General features: G+C 40.5%; 1 long non-coding RNA gene across 1 annotated transcript in view; it reads left to right on the top strand.

The window, feature by feature from the left end:
• The window catches only part of LOC126932859 (uncharacterized), a 54,066-nt gene that overhangs the window by 15,219 nt on the left and 20,831 nt on the right, over positions 1 to 18,016 (top strand). The window contains exon 2 of the long non-coding RNA XR_007718348.1: positions 9,690 to 9,972. This is a non-coding gene — a long non-coding RNA (uncharacterized LOC126932859). The remainder of the gene's footprint in view (positions 1 to 9,689; positions 9,973 to 18,016) is intronic.

Genomic DNA, 18,016 nt, shown 5'->3' with positions numbered 1-18,016 from the left:
ATAAGTGCCCTCTGAGTACCAAACAGGAATGTACTGTTTATATAGAAATTTCAAATCAGCAGAAAATTCAAATAGTTATAACTTTTCTTTATAGTCCATCATGAGAAAGAGTAACAACAAGTAAGCAAGCTAATTATCAGCTATTTCAGTAGTTTCGTTTCTTTTTTTTTTTTTTTTTTTTTTTTTGAGACAGAGTCTCGATAGGCTGGACAGCAGTGGCCCAATGTCAGCTCTCTGCCACCTCTGCCTCCTGGGTTCAAGCAATTCTTCTGCCTCAGCCTCCTGAATAGCTGGGACTACAGGTGCACGCCACCACGTCCAGCTAATTTTTGTATTTTTAGTAGAGACCGGGTTTCACCATGTTGGCCAGGATGGTCTCCATCTCTTGACCTTGTGATCCACCCGCCTCGACCTCCCAAAGTGCTGGGATTATGGGCGTGAGCCACCGTGCCTGACTTTTTTTTTTTTTTTTTTAGTAGGATTTTGTTCTGTCACCTCCTGCCTCAGCCACCCCAAGTGCTGGGATTACAGGCATGAGCCACTGCACCCTGGCAGCTGTTCCTAAATACAATTTCCAAGCAGACGTGAGCGTTAACTTGCTTTGGAGAACAACAACAACAACAAAAAAGCATAGCTAAGATATTGGCAAAAACTAAGAAAATGTCTTTTTTGGATTCTCATGTCTACATTTCAGCCTATTATTTGGAATGAATTCCTACAAGTGCATAATGAATTGTACCACTCTAAGCCTATTGACTGTTTGTTACTTCCCTGTGTGTGTTGATGTTCTGTTTCCTGGATATGGCTGAATTATCCTGAAAAATCTATAACTTCCTGTTTCCTTGATCTCCAGGAGACTGTTTTATGCTTCTCTACTCATATATATGATGTTTATATACTAGTCTCCTGTATTATTGATTCCACTCCTGTTTATGACCCGCTTCCTGTATGCAATACCCGTCATACCTCATTGGCTTTGCCCACCCCCTGGTTCTGGCTTCTCTGACCTGCCTTCGTCTTTTGCTATCCCAAACCATGTATAACATATTGTGTGCTAGGCTTAATGTGCTGGTCATTTGCCTGCTTGCTCTCAGATTCATTCATTTTTGTCCTTCTCTTACTCTTTCTATATCACAGGAAGCTGATTCCTGCCAACTGCATTTCCTGGGCTCATTTAACCATGCCCAGAATGAATTAGGACAATGAAAGATAAGGAGATAAAGTGGGAGCACTGGTAGAATAAGAGGAGGAGCCAACATATCCTCTCCCCTCTGATTCAGACAATTTCTCCACCATCACCTTCTTCACAATGGCCACTTTTCCTCTGCAATTGTGGTTCTTCTTCCCTGGCAGTGGGTCCAGGGCTTTGTTAACTCAGCTCCTCCCCAGTCCTAGAGGTAGATGGTAGAGGCTTCCTGCTATTACTACTCTCTGGGGTTCCCCTTCTTCTCCAGTTTGTCTTTGTAACTAGTTCCTAGTATTAAAGTCACTGAACTACCTGACTTGGGCCCTGATGTTTGAGTGGACCCCACCTGACACACTGAGGCTGACAATACTTGGCAAGTTGTTAGGCAAAGACCAGAACAATTATCATAATCTTAGAAGCATTCATGTAGGTATTACAAGGCTCACATCTCCAAAACTTCCAGTGGAGACATGAAATAATTAATGAATATGTTACTGAAAATACACAGTACATAGTGAGAGTCATTTTAAATTTTTTAAAAGCCACTTTCATTTCGTTCATTCTTTAGTAATCCCCCATCAATAGAAAAATCATGGGGGAAAGGAGCAGAGTGTACAAAGAATGATGCCCACACTGAGCCCAAAATAGCTCCAAGTGGATTTCCCTGCACAAAAGAAAGATGTAATCAGCACCCAGAGTAGGTAGCAAAGCACAGTCAACACTGCTGTTCCTCTCAAGACCCCTGCTGCTCTCCCTCCAGAAACATACTCGCTGTCTGCATTCATTTGATCTTCCCATGACGTGAAAGCATCAGTTATAAGTCGTATAATAAGCTTAATATATATAAAAGAGTCCAGGGCAGTTGTCAGTGGCCTAAATGACTAAGGAGTGACCCATCTTTTGAGACAAGCTTTGAAAAATCAGACTTCTGTGCTCTGTAAAGGGTTTTGTGGTTTTATGACGTTGGGCAAGATCCAGTTCATCATGTCTAGCTTCTAAATAAATCTTCCTTTGGGTTTTTTGAAATGGAACAGAACTACGAGTCACAAGAGGGATTCGTTTTATTATTTAAACAAAATAAACGCATGGAAATGCATGGTTTAAGGAATCAGGCGTTTGCTAAGACTGCTATAACAAAGTACCACACACTGGATGATGGCTTAATGAGAGAAACTCATTGTCCCCAGCTCTGGAGGCTAGAAGTCTGAAATCCAGGTGTCAGGAGAGTTGGTTCTTTCAGAGGACTGAAGGAGAATCTGTTCTACGTGACTCTCCCAGCTTCTAGTGGTTTGCTGGCAATGCTACATCATTCCAATCTCTGACTTCATCTTCACTAGCACTCTCCCTATGTGTGTGTCTGTATTTGTGGTTAAATATCCCCTTTTTTATAAAGATACCAGTCGTATTGAATTAGGACCCACTCTAGTGATTTTATTTTAACTTACCTCTGTAAATATCCCATCTCCAAATAAGGCCACATTCTGAGGTACTGGGGGTTACGACTCCAACGTATCTTTTTGCGGAGAAGAGAACACAGTTCAACCGATAATGAGCCATTTATAGAGATCAGCTCTCTATCTGTTTCTGACTCTTCTTTCCATACCTGCCCACCCATTTCTCTCCACATTGTCTCTTAACAGAACCTGTGGTTCTGGAAAAATCTGGTCAACTTATTCACACTGAGGAGTAAGTGGCCAAAACTGCCTTTGTCTGTCCGTAGTATACAGTGGTTCAAAAGGATAAAAATAATGATAGGAAACTGTTATGTTTTATATGTTATCTCTCCTGGAAATATCTGCATTTTAACAAATTACAAAGAGTTATACCCATTTCTCATTATAAGTCACAAAACTTGGAGTTATGAGTAAAAGCTTGCTAAGCAACCATTGATTTTCATTGTAATTAACAGAAAAACTGCATTGGCTATTAACAGAAAGATAAAAGTGAGTCCCAGTTTGGTGATACAATGGTATGCACTCATAAGTCTCTACTTAAGATTACCAGAAACCAGGTGCAGTGGCTCATGCCTGTAATTTCAGCACTTTGGGAGACCAAAGTAGGAGGATTGCTTGAGCCCAGAAGTTCGAGACCAGCCTGGAAAACATAGTAAGACACTCTCTCTACAAAACATAAAAAAATTAGCTGGGTGTGGTGATGCATGTGTGGGGGCCCTAGTTACTGGGGAGGCTACAGTGGGAGAGCCTGGGAGATCGAGGCTGCAGTAAACCGTGATCAAGCCACTGCTCTCCAGCCTAGGCGACAGAGTGAGACTCTATCTCAAAAAAAAAATATGTTACTATAAATTTCTTCTTTACCAGTAGTAAAAGATATAAGCATTCCTGAAGGAGCTGCAAACACAGCTGCTGACATATCATCAGTATTATTTCATTAGTGGTTCAGAGGCTATGAAATTAGCAATACATTTAAACCACTTGAGCCAACCATGGCTTCCTCAGAGGTCCGGCCCCTCCAAAAATGCATGCAGGAGCCATTTCTGTACCCAATAAAATATTTTTTTTACCTCAAGAATGTGGGATATGAGAGCACAGTTATCATATTTTTTAAAAACTTAATCCGAGGCACTCTAAGAACTAAAAACCATGATGGAAAAGTTCACTTCAGGTATTATGATCTAAAATACAGTCAATTCTCATTATTCATGGTAGTTATAGTTTATAAAGTTGCTGTAGACATTGAATTAGTGAATAATGAACCATTGCTCTTAAAGGAATACAGGTTTAGGTTTCTGCAAGCTTCTGGTCACGACATTTTTGCCAACCAAACATATAACCTTGTTTTATGTGTGTTTCTGTTTAAAAACACTTTAGCATACACTGTTGATTTGTTAACATTGAACTCACAGCTAATAGCACCATAACTCATGCCTGAGTGAAACTGATCCAACACACATATTTTCTCTGTAAGGTACATTATAGCCTTCTCGTGCTTAAGAATCCTAGGCAGCACTTAGCACTATACTTGTTGGCCATTTTAAACAGCAAAATAATCACCAAAAAGAACAAAAGTGTGAAAAACATGGTACTAAATAAACAGAAAAAGGACACACATATAGTAAGAAAGCTGAAGTGGGAAGGCAGAGTTTTGCTTTGTTGAAATTCAGATGGGAATGTGTACAATCAACAACTCAATTTTTTTTTTATTTTCTGCGCATGTCTGCCAATGATCACAAAAGTGCTGTGGGTATTTATTCGGGGGTTACAAATAAATTTTAATGAGTAGGAGAATTTGCAGATATGAAAGCCATGAGAAATGAGGTTTGACTGTACATCACCCTGGCTTCTATTGCCTATAAACCAAAAAAAAAAAAAAAATTAAAAAAAAAAAGAAGGCTTTATTTGCCTAGCAGAGTGGGTTACATTTACACTCCATATTTGTAATTTGTCATGTGAGACCTCAAAGGATGTTGGATAAGTGTAGTTAATGTCCAAGTCCTGCTGCTGATTATCTGAGTGAACTTGGTCAAAGGGACTGGTTTTCCGTGGGTCTCCTCTTACTATTCATAAACTGATCGTCTTGGACTACTATACACACACACACACACACACACATCCACACATAAATATATACAAATTATCATCAAACTTTTCAAATCCAACACTCATATCCAACACTCACATGTTAAAATACTCAAAAATCAGGAAAATATATAAGAAATAGTACTCTAGACAGCAATATGATAGGACTTTTTTGCTGTATTTTTATACCTTTTGGTTTTTGAACTGTGAGAATGTATTACCTTTTTAGAAATTATTATTATTATTATTAATTATTTTGAGATAGAGTCTCACTCTGTCACCCAGGCTGGAGTGCAGTGGCATAATCTTGGCTCACTGCAACCTCTGCCTCCCGGGTTCAAGCGATTCTCCTGCCTCAGCCTCCTGGGTAGTTGGGATTACAGGTGCCTGCCACCATGCCTGGGTAATTTTTGTATTTTTAGTAGGGATGGGGTTTTGCCGTGTTGACCAGGCTGGTTTCAAATTCCTGACCTCAGGTGATCTGCCCACCTCAGCCTCCCAGAGTGCTGGGATTTCAGGCATGAGCCACCGTGCTCAGCCCCTTTTTAGACATTAAACTTTAAGGGGAAGAAGAAAGAGGAGGATGATGAGGAGTCAAGAGGAGGAGGAAAAAGAAGGAGAGGGAGGAGAAAGAAAACCCCTAATAGGCATTTTGCCTTCTGTATGGTAGGGAGCAGGGATTTTAAGCTCAGGTTATTCTATGATGATTAGACAACAAGGGTGTACATATTTACATATCTTTTTATAAATCATGTACTTAACAAATATCTTTCACGTATCTTCTTTATAAATCATGTATTTGTTAAGTACTTACTCCAGGGACAGTTGTTTGTATGTTATTCTATTTTTTTTCCTTATGCCTGTGAAGTAAGTATTAGGTTGAATCATATGAAAATGCAAATATTCAACCATTTTTGACCTGCAGAAATGTCCATTTCTTATACTCAACCCAACGTTAATGTTCCCATTTTAATAATGAAGAACCCAGGATTCACAAAAGCTGAGCAGTTGCTCAGTGGTGCCACAGTTGACAAAAGAGACTTTTGACCTGAATCCAGAGCTCCTGTTTCTACCAAATAGTGGGATGAATTTCACAGAAAATGCATAACTTTCTTTACCTATGTGTGAACTTAAATGCCACCAGGTGGCATTTCTTTAATCTTGACATAAATTAAGTCAAGATTTTCTCCCATCACCACTTAACCTCCATTCCCTAGAATTGTGTCTGGGAGGTGGCACAGGCCTGGCTGCCCTGTTCTCCCCCACACCTTCCTTCTGCTGCTGCTGCAGCTGGCAGGCCTCTAGAACTCTGGTGTCTTTCTCCCTACCTCAGCTTTGGAGGCATACATCCTGACTGCTCCTTTTCTTTTCTTTTTTTTTTTTTGAGACGGAATTTCACTCTTGTCGCCCAGGCTGGAGTGCATGTGCCACCATGCCTGACTAATTTTTTGTATTTTTAGTAGAGACGAGGTTTCTCCACGTTGGTCAGGCTTGTCTGAACTCCCGACCTCAGGTCATCTGCCCACCTCGGCCTCCTAAAGTGCTGGGATTACAGGTGTGAGCCACAGTGCCTGGCCTCCTGACTACTCTTAAGCAGAAGGTCTACTTCAGAGACCACTTGACCACTTCCTCTGAAATCGTGAAGACTGTCTTGGATTCAGACAATCATCTAGTCTCAGGAAGGAGAAAAGTCCGGCTCTGACATACTGTACACACTCCAAGCCTCGAGTCTCTTCAAGGCAGTGACTTCGAAATTTCAAAACCTTCATGTTTGACTTTGGAAAGACTCTTAAACACCTCTTTGCTTATGATTTCAAAGTCCATTTTAAAATGGAAAAAAAAAATCAGAAAGCAATTCTGTTTTCTTTTGTTCCTTTCTTGAGGAAATAAAGGCAAAATAACTGTTGCCTGAATAATGAGACTGAGTGGAGTGGTAGGGATAATGGAAGAGAACAGATGGGAGAAGAGGAAAAGGGAAGTTAATGTTCAACATTCTGTCCTGCCACATTCATTGGTTGTTCTTTTCTCCAACACAGCTTTTCAAGTAGCTCTCAAGTTTGAGAATGCCCATGAAATTGTTCAGGGGAGTTGCTTCAAATGCACAGACCCTGCTTTATTTGGAGAATACTCTGGACCAATGAAAACAGGCTAATCTGTAAGACTATGTTAATGTCCACTTGTGATCAAGTCCAGCTTGAAGTGAGAGCATACAATCCTACAAAAGAGAAGGAAGTATTTTAGGTGAATGAAATTGAAATTTATTTTTCAACCAAGCATTGAATAGCAATCCGGTGCTGTTTGAATAGCAACACCCATTGTGACTTCGGATCCATGGGCTTTTTGATTTGCCTGTGAAGCAGTTCTTTTAAACACAGGTGGGTGCTGGGCCATTATTTAACCAAGACTCTTGGACCATAGAACCGCATCAAAACAGCATGACAGTTCAGAGGACAGTCAAGCAAAATGTACTTCTGTGCTATATCTAAATTGCAAAGGAGAGGAAGGACTCGGGAAAACAGTGTAATTAGAGGCAATTTAAGCTCCCTCGTAGGAGGAAAAGCAAAATAGTCTATATTTAAAATTGTAGTGGGAACTTGAAGTTCTGAGGTCGTAAAGGTAAGGCTTAGGGAACAAGGAGAAGGGAGGGCTAAAAGGAAGAAGGCACAGTGTGTACTCAGATACCTTAAAGAACCAGAGAAACAGTTCTGGGAGAAAAGAATAGTAACATAACATTTCTCTTAAGCAGTACAATGAGAGACATCAGGCTGGCGAGAAAAAGAATAGGAAATGTGGGGAGAGGTTTGATAAGGTAGGGAGAACTGAGATGAAAGCAGATTGAATATCTATAAGAGAAAATAAAATTTGATTTTTTGGGTAGAAATATTTTTCTAGGTACAACGTCTCCAGGCATGCTATTCACGTTTAATTTAAATTATACAGCTTTATTGTGCTCACTATATATTTTTCTTTTTTTCTCTCTCTCTTTTTTTCGTTTTGGGATGGAGTCCCGCTCTGCCACCCAGGCTGGAGTGCAGTGACACAATCTCGGCTCACTGCAACCAACGCCTCCCAGGTTCAAGCAATTCTCCTGCCTCAGCCTCCTGAGTAGCTGGGACTACAGGCACCTGCCGCCACACCTGGCTAAGTTTTGTAATTTTAGTAGAGATGGGGTTTCACCATATTGATCAGGCTGGTCTTGAACTCCTGACCTCAGGTGATCCACTCGCCTCGGCCTCCCAAAGTGCTGGGATTACAGACATGAGCCACCATGCACCGCCTATTTTTCTTAAACTACCTTAAAAAGTGCTATCCAATCTTTTTGGCCATAGTTCAGAGGAGGGTAATGGAGTCTTATAGAGTCTCAGAGAATTTCCTCTCCTGAGCGCTAATTTTGCTTTCCTACATGGTCCTGCCATACTGGGAAAATAAACATGGGTTGTTTCTTTGAGAAGAAACAACTCCCAAAACGACTCTAGTTGTTAAAAAGGAGGCAAAAATACCAATGTTTCAAGTTTTTCCTGTAAAAGCTTTCTTCTTGCACAAATAATCCTTCATGGCTGCGTAATACTTTATACTTTTAAAAATAATGCACTTGGCTGAGTGCAGTGGCTCATGCCTGTAATCCCAGCACTTTGGGAGACCGAAGCAGGTGGATCATCTGAGGTCAGGAGTTCGAGACCAGCCTGGCCAACATGGTGAAACCTCGTCTGTGCTAAAAATACAAAAACTTAGCTGGGTGTGGTAGTAGGCGCCTGTAATTCCAGCTACTGGGGAAGCTGAGACAGGAGAATCGCTTGAACCCAGGAGGCAGAGGTTGCAGTGAGCCGAGATTGTGCCATCGCACTCCAGCCTGAACAAGAGAGTGAGACTCCGTCTCAAAAAAAAAAAAAAAAAGTAATGCGCTTTCAGATGCATTACCTCATTTAAATTTCAGTACAGTCTAGCATAAAAGGCATTTTCTATACCATGTGTTTTTTACATACTGCTTTTTTCACTATCAAAACCAATATAAGGTTAGCATAGTTAATTAGTTTCTTGTAACCTCAATCCTTCAACCTTTCACAGTTTTCTCTTTATTGTTTCCTTTGTCTTTCCTCCTGACTAGAGAGCATTTTATGCTGCTGAGCAGTTCTCTTGACTGGCAAATTGCTAGTCCTTCACTTAGTGAACTAACCAGGACTTGTAAGACCTAGAAGTCTGGGTTGGGATACATATCTGGCCTCCTATGTCATAGCCAGCTGCTCGGTCACTCATTGGTAGTGGGAGAGTCACTGTGGCCTATTGAGGCTGTTGAAGGACATCCAGGGCTATCACCCAAAGTTTGAAAGCCAAACTAGACTTGGCTTTGAACCCTAAATTTACCATTTAATAGCTTTGTGGTGTCCTCTGTAAATGATGATAACCACTTAATGTTGTTTGTAAGTTTCTGAGTGCGGTAGAGTTCCTGCCATATAGTAGGCATTGAAGGAGTTTCATTCTTCTCCCTTGTCTCATAGAAGGAGCACTGCCCAAGAGAGGAGTCACCCACCGCTTAGGAGACAAGGGTTACATATGATCTCCATAGAAATAGAGAAGCGAGACCCAGTGCGCTGGCTCGTGCCTATAATCCCAGCACTTTCGGAAGCTGAGGCAGGAAGATCGCCTGAGGTCCACCTGGATACCATTATCCCAAGATGGCCCCAACAGTGCACAGTGACCAGCCCAATGAGCCCCAGAATTATGTAACAACAAACGCAGACCTTGTCAGCCAATCAACATCACCCAGACATTTTACTTTCATAATGTGGGACAGAGATAGTTTTAGTGTTTCTGTTTTAAAGGACCTACCTCCTTTCTCTTCTAAATCTCATCCCTGAGGGTCTCCTAGACTGTTGCCTCTGTTTGTGCCAGGTTCCCCACTTGGCAGTAAAACTTTTCCTTTCTGTCTCAATCTTAGGTCCTTAATAGTCTTTTTTGTTTTTTAACAGCACATTGGAAGAATTTGTATATTAGCCTTGGAGGAAGAGGGATGGCAGTTATTTCCCCATGGGAGAAAATACAAGAAAGCCCCTGTGAATTACATACGATAGCTGTTGATTGTCTGCCTAAAGAAGAGAACAAAGCTGCAAGGGCTGCACGAGACGGTAGGAAGAAGTTGCTTCAACAGCACAACCCATCTCTCTGTGACTGGCAGTGGATGTGCTGACTCACTGAGGATGTGCTGAGTACATACATTGGCCAAATAACACATCAGGTGCCAGAGATGGGAAGGTAAGAACATGGTTCTTATCCTAAAGACTTCAAAGCCTAGTGGGAAAGGACAAATGAAATAATGTAACACGTTATGATGGTGGTTCATGCTGAAATATGAGCCAAGATGAAAATTATCTGTGGTTATCAGAAGGGGTATGGTCAGTTCTAGCTAGGGGGTAAATAGGAGGTGTCACACCATGGGGAATACAGATGCTAATTAGGGTCTTCATGTTGAATCTAGCCAGCAGTTATTATGTGAAAATGAAATAAGTTATGGAGTTTATTGAAAGCTCGGGTTTGTCCTTATTCTTCTATTTTCTTTTGAGGCAGGGTCTCACTCTGTCACCCAGGCTGGGGTACAGTGGCATGATCTCGCCTCACTGCAACTTCTGCCTCCTAGGCTCAAGTGATCCTCCCATCTCAGCCTCCCAAATAGCTGGGACTACAAGCACATGCCACCATGTCTGGCTAATTTTTTTGTATTTTTTGTAGAGATGGGGTTTTGTCATGTTGCCCTGGCTGGTCTTGAACTGAGATTAAGCTGTTTGCTTGCCTCGGCCTCTCAAAGTGTTGAGATTACAGGCGTGAGCCACCGTGCCTGGCTGATCTTTTCAATTATACATAAATGTTTATTTCACAAATGTGTGTATATATATGTATACATATGTGTATGTATGTGTGTGAGTGTATGCATACATATATATATGTATGCATATGTGTGTCTATCGGGGATATGTATATATTAGAAATACTGAGCTTTCTTTTGTGACTATTTGTCTTGCTTCTCTAGCTTAAATGTTCAAGGGCTTGAAGCCATGCTTCTTCTGTTATACATTGTAGATATAATTGGTGATTTCCCCTGAATAAGCTGAAACTGGGGTCACCTTACTGTACAGTTATTATTATTATATATACGTATATATATGCATGCACACACACACACCTTTGACATTAATTTCAAAAATATCTTTCTCTCTTCTTTTTTAAGACTTCTGTCTTTACTTTTCACCATGTATTTTCTTCTCCATGCTTGTCTTATAGTTTGCCAGCATCAACCAGCCTGGGACCCAGCAATGTGCACCTGGATCCCTGGAAAAGTGGAGCAAGCCCAGTATTATCGTATTATATGTAGCCCCTGTTTCTATTTTCAAAGCTCCATTCGATTCAGCAACTTTCAAATCAGCTTGAGTTTTAGAAAGTGCTGCTTTCTTTATTTGGAGGAGATGTTCCATGCCCAGCATTGCTCTCTTGTTAATCCTTAGAAATCTTTTCTCCTAATATTACGTATGCTGAGGCCAGGCGGGTGGCTCACGCCTGTAATCCCAGCACTTTGGGAGGCCGAGGCGGGCAGATCACGAGGTCAGGAGATCGAGACCATCCTGGCTAACACGGTGAAACCCTGTCTCTACTAAAAATACGAGAAAATTAGCTAAGCGTGGTGGCGGGCGCCTATAGTCCCAGCTACTCAGGAGGCTGAGGCAGGAGAATGGCATGAACCCAGGAGGTGGAGCTTGCAGTGAGCCAAGATCGCACCACTGCACTCCAGTCTGGGCGATAGAGCGAGACTCCGTCTCAAAAAAAAAAAAAAAAGTACATATGCTGGAGCTCTCTGTTTCAACCTGCCTAAAACTGTCTCTCTTCCAGCTGTTTCAGAGTCACACTGATCCAAGGAACAGGGATTTATTCCTCTCACATTTAACAGGAGGAAAGCTTGAAGTAGCATAACCTGATAAAGATTCCCCAACTGGGCCAAAGACTCTGTTTTCTGTGCTGTTCCAGTAAGTGCCCCTCCCCAGCTAAGAAACTAAGAGGCAGAAATTCACCTATTCATCATTGTGTATCCTCTCTTGGGTAGTGGGGCAGCTGTGGTTGAAGCTTACCTCACAACCCCTCTATTATGGAGGCCACAAAAGCACGTTGAAAACTATAATGCATTATAGCAACATAGGGTACTACTGCAATTATGTTAGAAACAGCAACCCGTTAAAGAGAAAAGGTTTTTTGCATAGATCACACCCACCCCTCATTCCTCTATCACCATTTATGTGAGCTACTTTGGGACTAACTTGTTCCTTGGTGTCATTAAGAGGCTACTCATGTTATCACAAAGGGGTACAAAGAAGACTTCAGCGTTTCAGGAGTATTCCTTTATTTTTAAAAACATGTCTGTCTCGGCACCGTGACTCATGCACCGTGACTCATACTTCCAGCACTTTGGGAGGCCAACGCAGGAGGAGCTCTTGAGCCCAAGAGTTTAAGACTAGACTGGGCAGTACAGCAAGACTTCATCTCTACTAAAAAATTTAAAAAATAGCCAGGTGTGGTGGCCTATATCTGTAGTCTCAGCGACTCGGAAGGCTCAGGCAGGAGGATCACTTGAGCCCGGGAGTTTGAGACCAGCCTGTGCAGGAATCCAGCCCGCAGACCCTGACCCAGTGATAGATGAGAGACGTACACTGACACAGGTATTTTGCCTGTCAGTCTAGCTAAAGGGCTCTGCTGTTGGTCTGGAGCTTCACCTCAATAAGCTAGCAAAGTTCACATTTATTTAGTACAGATTAAATGACAAAGGTCTCGAGTAAACACCACTAGAGGGTAATTAACATTGCTCAACCCCCAAATAGAAAGCAATTATACACCTGAGGTTGATCAAAGGTTGGTTTTAGGACTACATGAGTAAACAAGCTATTCAGATAAACTTCCCCATATTCCCTTATTATTTGCTTTTTTGCTGTCAGCTAAAGGTAGAGAGGATTAGGCTGTCTTCAGCCAAATCTGTTACTGAAGCGATGTAAACCCCCACAGACTTCCAAGAAGGTTTGCTCTATTTCTTATAACTATCTTTAAAATTTTTTCCACCAGCCTGACTGAACTCCCACAAGCCTGGTCAACATAGCAAGACTTCATCTCTACAAAAAAAAATTAAGAATTAGCCAGGTGTGGTGGCCCATATCTGTAGTCTCAGCTACTCAGAAGGCTCAGGCAGGAGGGTTGCCAGAGCCCAGGAGCTCAAGGCTGCAATGAGCCATGATCATGATCATACCACTGCACTCCAGCCTGGGTGACAGAACAAGACCCTGCCTCTAAAAAAAAAAAAATATTGTGCTGAACATTGATTAATTGTAGGAGATACATGTATATTTTTTATTATCATCTATGCTTTTTCTTATTTATAAATGTCTCCAGATTTTTTTTTTAATTCTGTGAGCAGAACTTCATAGCTACTAGGTTAGGCTAAAACATAATTAATGTATAAGAAACAGGACCCAGTTCCATTGAATCCAAAGGTAAATTCTAAATCTCCCACATTTATCTTTTTTCTTTTAAAAATTTATTTGCTAATTTTTCTTAGCATTCCTTTCCCCCATTTATGCTAAGAATACCCAAAGTACTTATAGCAGCATCATTTATAATAGTAAGCAATTAGGATGTTAAGCACACTATCAAATGATATTCAGAATGGTAAGTCTAATGAATGAAATTGTGTCAATAAAAATGTTAAATTTTAAGTATGACATACAAAATTGTATATTATACTTTTTTTTTTTTTTTTTTTTTTTTTTGAGACAGAGTCTTGCTCTGTCACCCAGGCTGTAGTGCAGTGGCACAATCTCAGCTCACTGCAACCTCCACTTCCCAAGTTCAAGTGATTCTCCTGCCTCAGCCTCCCGAATAGCTGGGATTACAGGTGTGCACCACCACACCTGGATGATTTTTGTATTTTTGGTAGAGACGAGGTCTCACCGTGTTGCCCAGGCTAGTCTCAAACTCCTGAGCGCGAGCTATCCACTCGCCTCAGCCTCCCAAAATGCTAGGATTACAGGCGTGAGCCATCATGCCCAGCCTAATATATAATGTTTATGGATGCCAAAGTATGTGTCAAAAGTATAAAATCAAGTGGTAGAATGGTAAATGCTGAGTGAATAAGAGCGATTTTTATATAATGATGAACATTGAGGTAGGAGAGAAATACAATCAATAGTACATGGGGCCTCAGTGGATTGACAGTGTTTTCTCTTTTTAAAGGGAAGCAAATATGTGATAATGTTAAGATTTGAAGAAGCTGAAAGATGGATGGATGTGTGTTCCTTTATTAGTTTCTTGCTTATGCGCGTGAACAACTTCACAGTTTTTTGAATGCCATTGTTAAAACGTCATATTCCATTGTGCTGGTCATTTGAACTTTTTCACTTATTCTGTTGAAATCTTATAGAAAACAACACGCAGAGAGAATTTTGGAAGTAGAAGGGAAGAGGACCCACGCAAAGTGGGGACTTGAGAGATACAAGTTACAGTTAGCAGAACAGGAAGCGAATATTCATATATTAAGAAAATTACAAAGAGGAACTCAAGTAAATAAGTTACCTAAAATTACAATAGAGGAACTAAAAATAAGGAGACATCCATATCGGGAGGGAGGAGGGTGTAAGTGAACTGAGTTCTCATCTGTCAGAATAGGAAGGAAGTCCACAGATAAAGCCTGTCTGTCTGATAAATAAAGAAGTGGCGATATGACTGTAGTATTTAGAGATAGGGAAGTAACCACCCAGGAGAATTTTTAAAACTGTAGCCGTTAAAAAGTCAGACTTGGTTCTAGGGTTTGAGTGGAAGGCAAAGGGGTGGGTTGGGGGCGGGATAGAGCAGCAAAGCTTTCTTACCTCTTACAATAAGCTCTTAAGCATTGTTGACATTTTTGTAAATATGTGCATGTACTGCTTTTGTTAAAAAAATGTTTTTGAAGATAACACAATAGTAAAACCATCAGACCCAAGAAAATGTTCCTTTCTTCAATAATCTGACCTAGTGCCTTTTCACTTTTTTTTTTTTTTTTTTTTGAGACGGAGTTTCGCTCTTGTTGCCCAGGCTGGAGTGCAATGGCACGATCTCAGCTCACTGCAACCTCCACCTCCCGGGTTCAAGGGATTCTCCTGCCACAGCTTCCCAAGTAGCTGGGATTATAGGTGCCCGCCACCATGCCTGGCTAATTTTTTGTATTTTTAGTAGAGATGGGGTTTCACCATATTGTCCAGGCTGGTCTCGAGCTCCTTACCTGAGGTGATCCACCTGCCTTGGCTTCCCAAAGTGCTAGGATTACAGGTGTGATCCACCGCACCTGAGCCACCACACCTGGCCCTATTTACTTCTTTTTTTTTTTTTTTTTTTTTTTTTTTTTTTAGTGAAAGCAAGTTTACTAAGAAAGTGGAAGAATCAAAGAATCCCTATTCACTTCTTGACCTGTATTGTATACTTTTTAGTAAATTATGTATATTTTTAATTGGTATCCTGGAATGATCCTTTTTATTTCTGTTTTTCTTCCTTTTGTTTTTTGCCCTCTGCAAACATTTTAGAGTTGATTTTTCTATACAAAAGTTTGAAGACTATTCACTTATGGAAAGCTTGTTTCTGACAGACAGTTAAATGAAACAAGGGAGGCTTCTACAATTCAAATGGGTTTAAAATATGCCTATGATAAATAGAGACAGAAAGTAGATTTGGGCTGAGGGAGGGGGATGAACAGTAACTGCTAATGTGTTGTCATCATTTTTTCTGGGGTGGGGGATGAAAACATTTTGGAATTAAAGAGTCGTAATGCTTACACATCTTTGTGAATATACTAAAATCCACTAAATTGTACACTCTAAAGGAGTGGATTTTATGGCATGTGAAATATCTTAACAAAAAAATTCCTATGAAAAATATTGCAAGGGAATAAACAAAAATGATAGTCATTGTGTTATAATCAGGGGATTTTTTTCTATTTTCTATTTCCCTAAAGTTTTGAGAATGTGATAATAGTTTCATAATCTAAAAAATATATTATTTATTTTATTTTTGAGACAGGGTCTCACTTGGTTGCCCATGCTGGAGTACAGTGGTGCCATCACTGCAGCCTCAACCTCCTGGGTTCAAGTGACCCTCCCACTTCAACCTTCTGAGCAGCTGGGACCACAGGTGCATGGCACCATGCCTGGCTAATTTTTTATTTTTCATAGAGACAGGTTCTCACTGTGTTGTTCAGGCTGGTCTTGAACACCTGGGCTCAAGCAATTCTCCCACCTCAACTTCCCAAAGTGCTGGGATTACAGGTGTGAGCCACTGTGACAGGCATAAGAAATATTTTAAAGTAACATAATTAGCTTGGATGTATGGTACCATCTTCATTTGTCCAAGTTTTCCTCTTCATTCCATAACACTTTTTATTTTCTCCTGCACTCTAATGTATTTTTGTTCATACATTAATCTGTTTTATTTATAGTTTTGGCTTTGGTGTTACTCTTCTTTAAAATACTGTTTTGAGACATGGTATCTTTCTGTCACCCAGGTTAGAGTGCAGTGGTGCAGTCATGGCTCACTGCAGCCTCTGCCTCCAGGACTCAAAGAGTCCTCCTACCTCAACCTCCCAAGTGGCTAGGACCATAGGTGTGTACCACCACACCCAGTTAATTTTTTTTGTTGTTTTTTCATAGAGACAGGGTCTTACTATTGTTGCCCAGGCTGGTCTCCAACTCCTAGGCTCAAGTGATCTACCTGCCTAAGCCTCCCAAAGTGCTGGGATTACAGGTGTGAGCCACTGTGCCTAGCCTGGCATTACTCTTATAAAGGGTACACCATGGTAAGGTTATAAAAACATTTCTATGAATTTGCGAATTTTGTTCCTAGTAGTTTTATACTTTGCTTTTTTTTTTTTTTTTTTTTTTTTTTTTTGAGACAGAGTCTTGCTCTGTCACCCAGGCTATAGTGCAGTGGTGCGATCTCAGCTCACTGCAACCTCCACCTCCCGGGTTCAAGTGATTCTCATTCCTCAACCTCCTGAGTAGTAGCTGGGATTACAGGTGTGTACCACCATGCCTGGCTAATTTTTGTATTTTTAATAGAGATGGGGTTTTGCCGTGTTTGCCAGGCTGGTCTCGATCTCCTGGCCTCAAGAAATCCACCCACCTTGGCCTCCCAAGGTGCTAGGATTACAGACATGAGCCACCATGCCCGGCCATACTTTGCTTTTTTATTTAAAAATGTTCAAGTCCTTGATCTATCTGGAATGTGGCTTTGTATATGGCTTGAGAGGGAATTAATATGATTTGTCCTAATCAATGGCCAGATGTCATAAACCAATTCATTTTATATTATATATTGATGTTATTTAAAATACTGTGTGTGTGTGTGTGTGTGTGTGTGTATACAAAGTCTATCTCTAAATTTTCTAGTCTGTTCCTTTGACTTATTGCCTGTTCCTAAACCAGTACCATGCTGTTATATTGATGTTATTTAAAATACTAAGTGTGTGTGTGTGTATTCAAAGTCTCTCTCTAAATTTTCTAGTCTGTTCCTTTGACTTATTGCCTGTTCCTAAACCAGTACCATGCTGTTAGGTTTTATGTCTAGTGGAACAAATTCCATCTCCTTGCAGTATATTTTAGAAAACAAAAATCCCACAAATAAATAAATAAAACTTGCATCCAAATATGCTAAATGACTTGCTCATATATCATTCAGAGATACAATTCAGAGAATAATCTCAGTCTTCTGAGTTCAGTCATTTATTCGTTCTATTTAGCAGATTTTTATGGAGCATCTACTATATAACATAGTCTGTTCCAGCTTCTAAGGATCCAGCAGTGAAGGAAACACAAAAATCTATGCCCTCATGGAGCAAACACATATTCAACATTATTATTCATTTTTAAATAGCTACATCTCTGCTAAATTTTCCAGTTTTTGAGAAATAAATTTTAGTTATTAATGCAGCATAATTAGAAGAGTTGATATCTTACACTTCATATCTCACAGCTTATTTTTCTTACACATAACATTTTTTATTTTATTTATATATTTATTTATTTTGAGACTGAGTCTTGCTCTGTTGCTCAGGCTGGAGTGCAGTGGTACAGAGTCAGCTCACTGAAACCTCCACCTCCTGGGTTCAAGCAATTCTCCTGCCTCAGCCTCCTGAGTAGCTGAAACTACAAGTGCACGCCACCACAGCCAGCTAATTTTTGTACGTTTAGTAGAGAAAGTGTTTCACCATGTTGTCCAGGCTAGTCTTGAACTCTTGACTTCAGAT

The sequence above is a fragment of the Macaca thibetana genome, chromosome 12 (genome assembly GCF_024542745.1).
Source record: "Macaca thibetana thibetana isolate TM-01 chromosome 12, ASM2454274v1, whole genome shotgun sequence".
In the NCBI taxonomy this organism is placed as follows: Eukaryota; Metazoa; Chordata; class Mammalia; order Primates; family Cercopithecidae; genus Macaca; species Macaca thibetana.
This window is presented reverse-complemented; position numbering and strand designations above follow the sequence as displayed.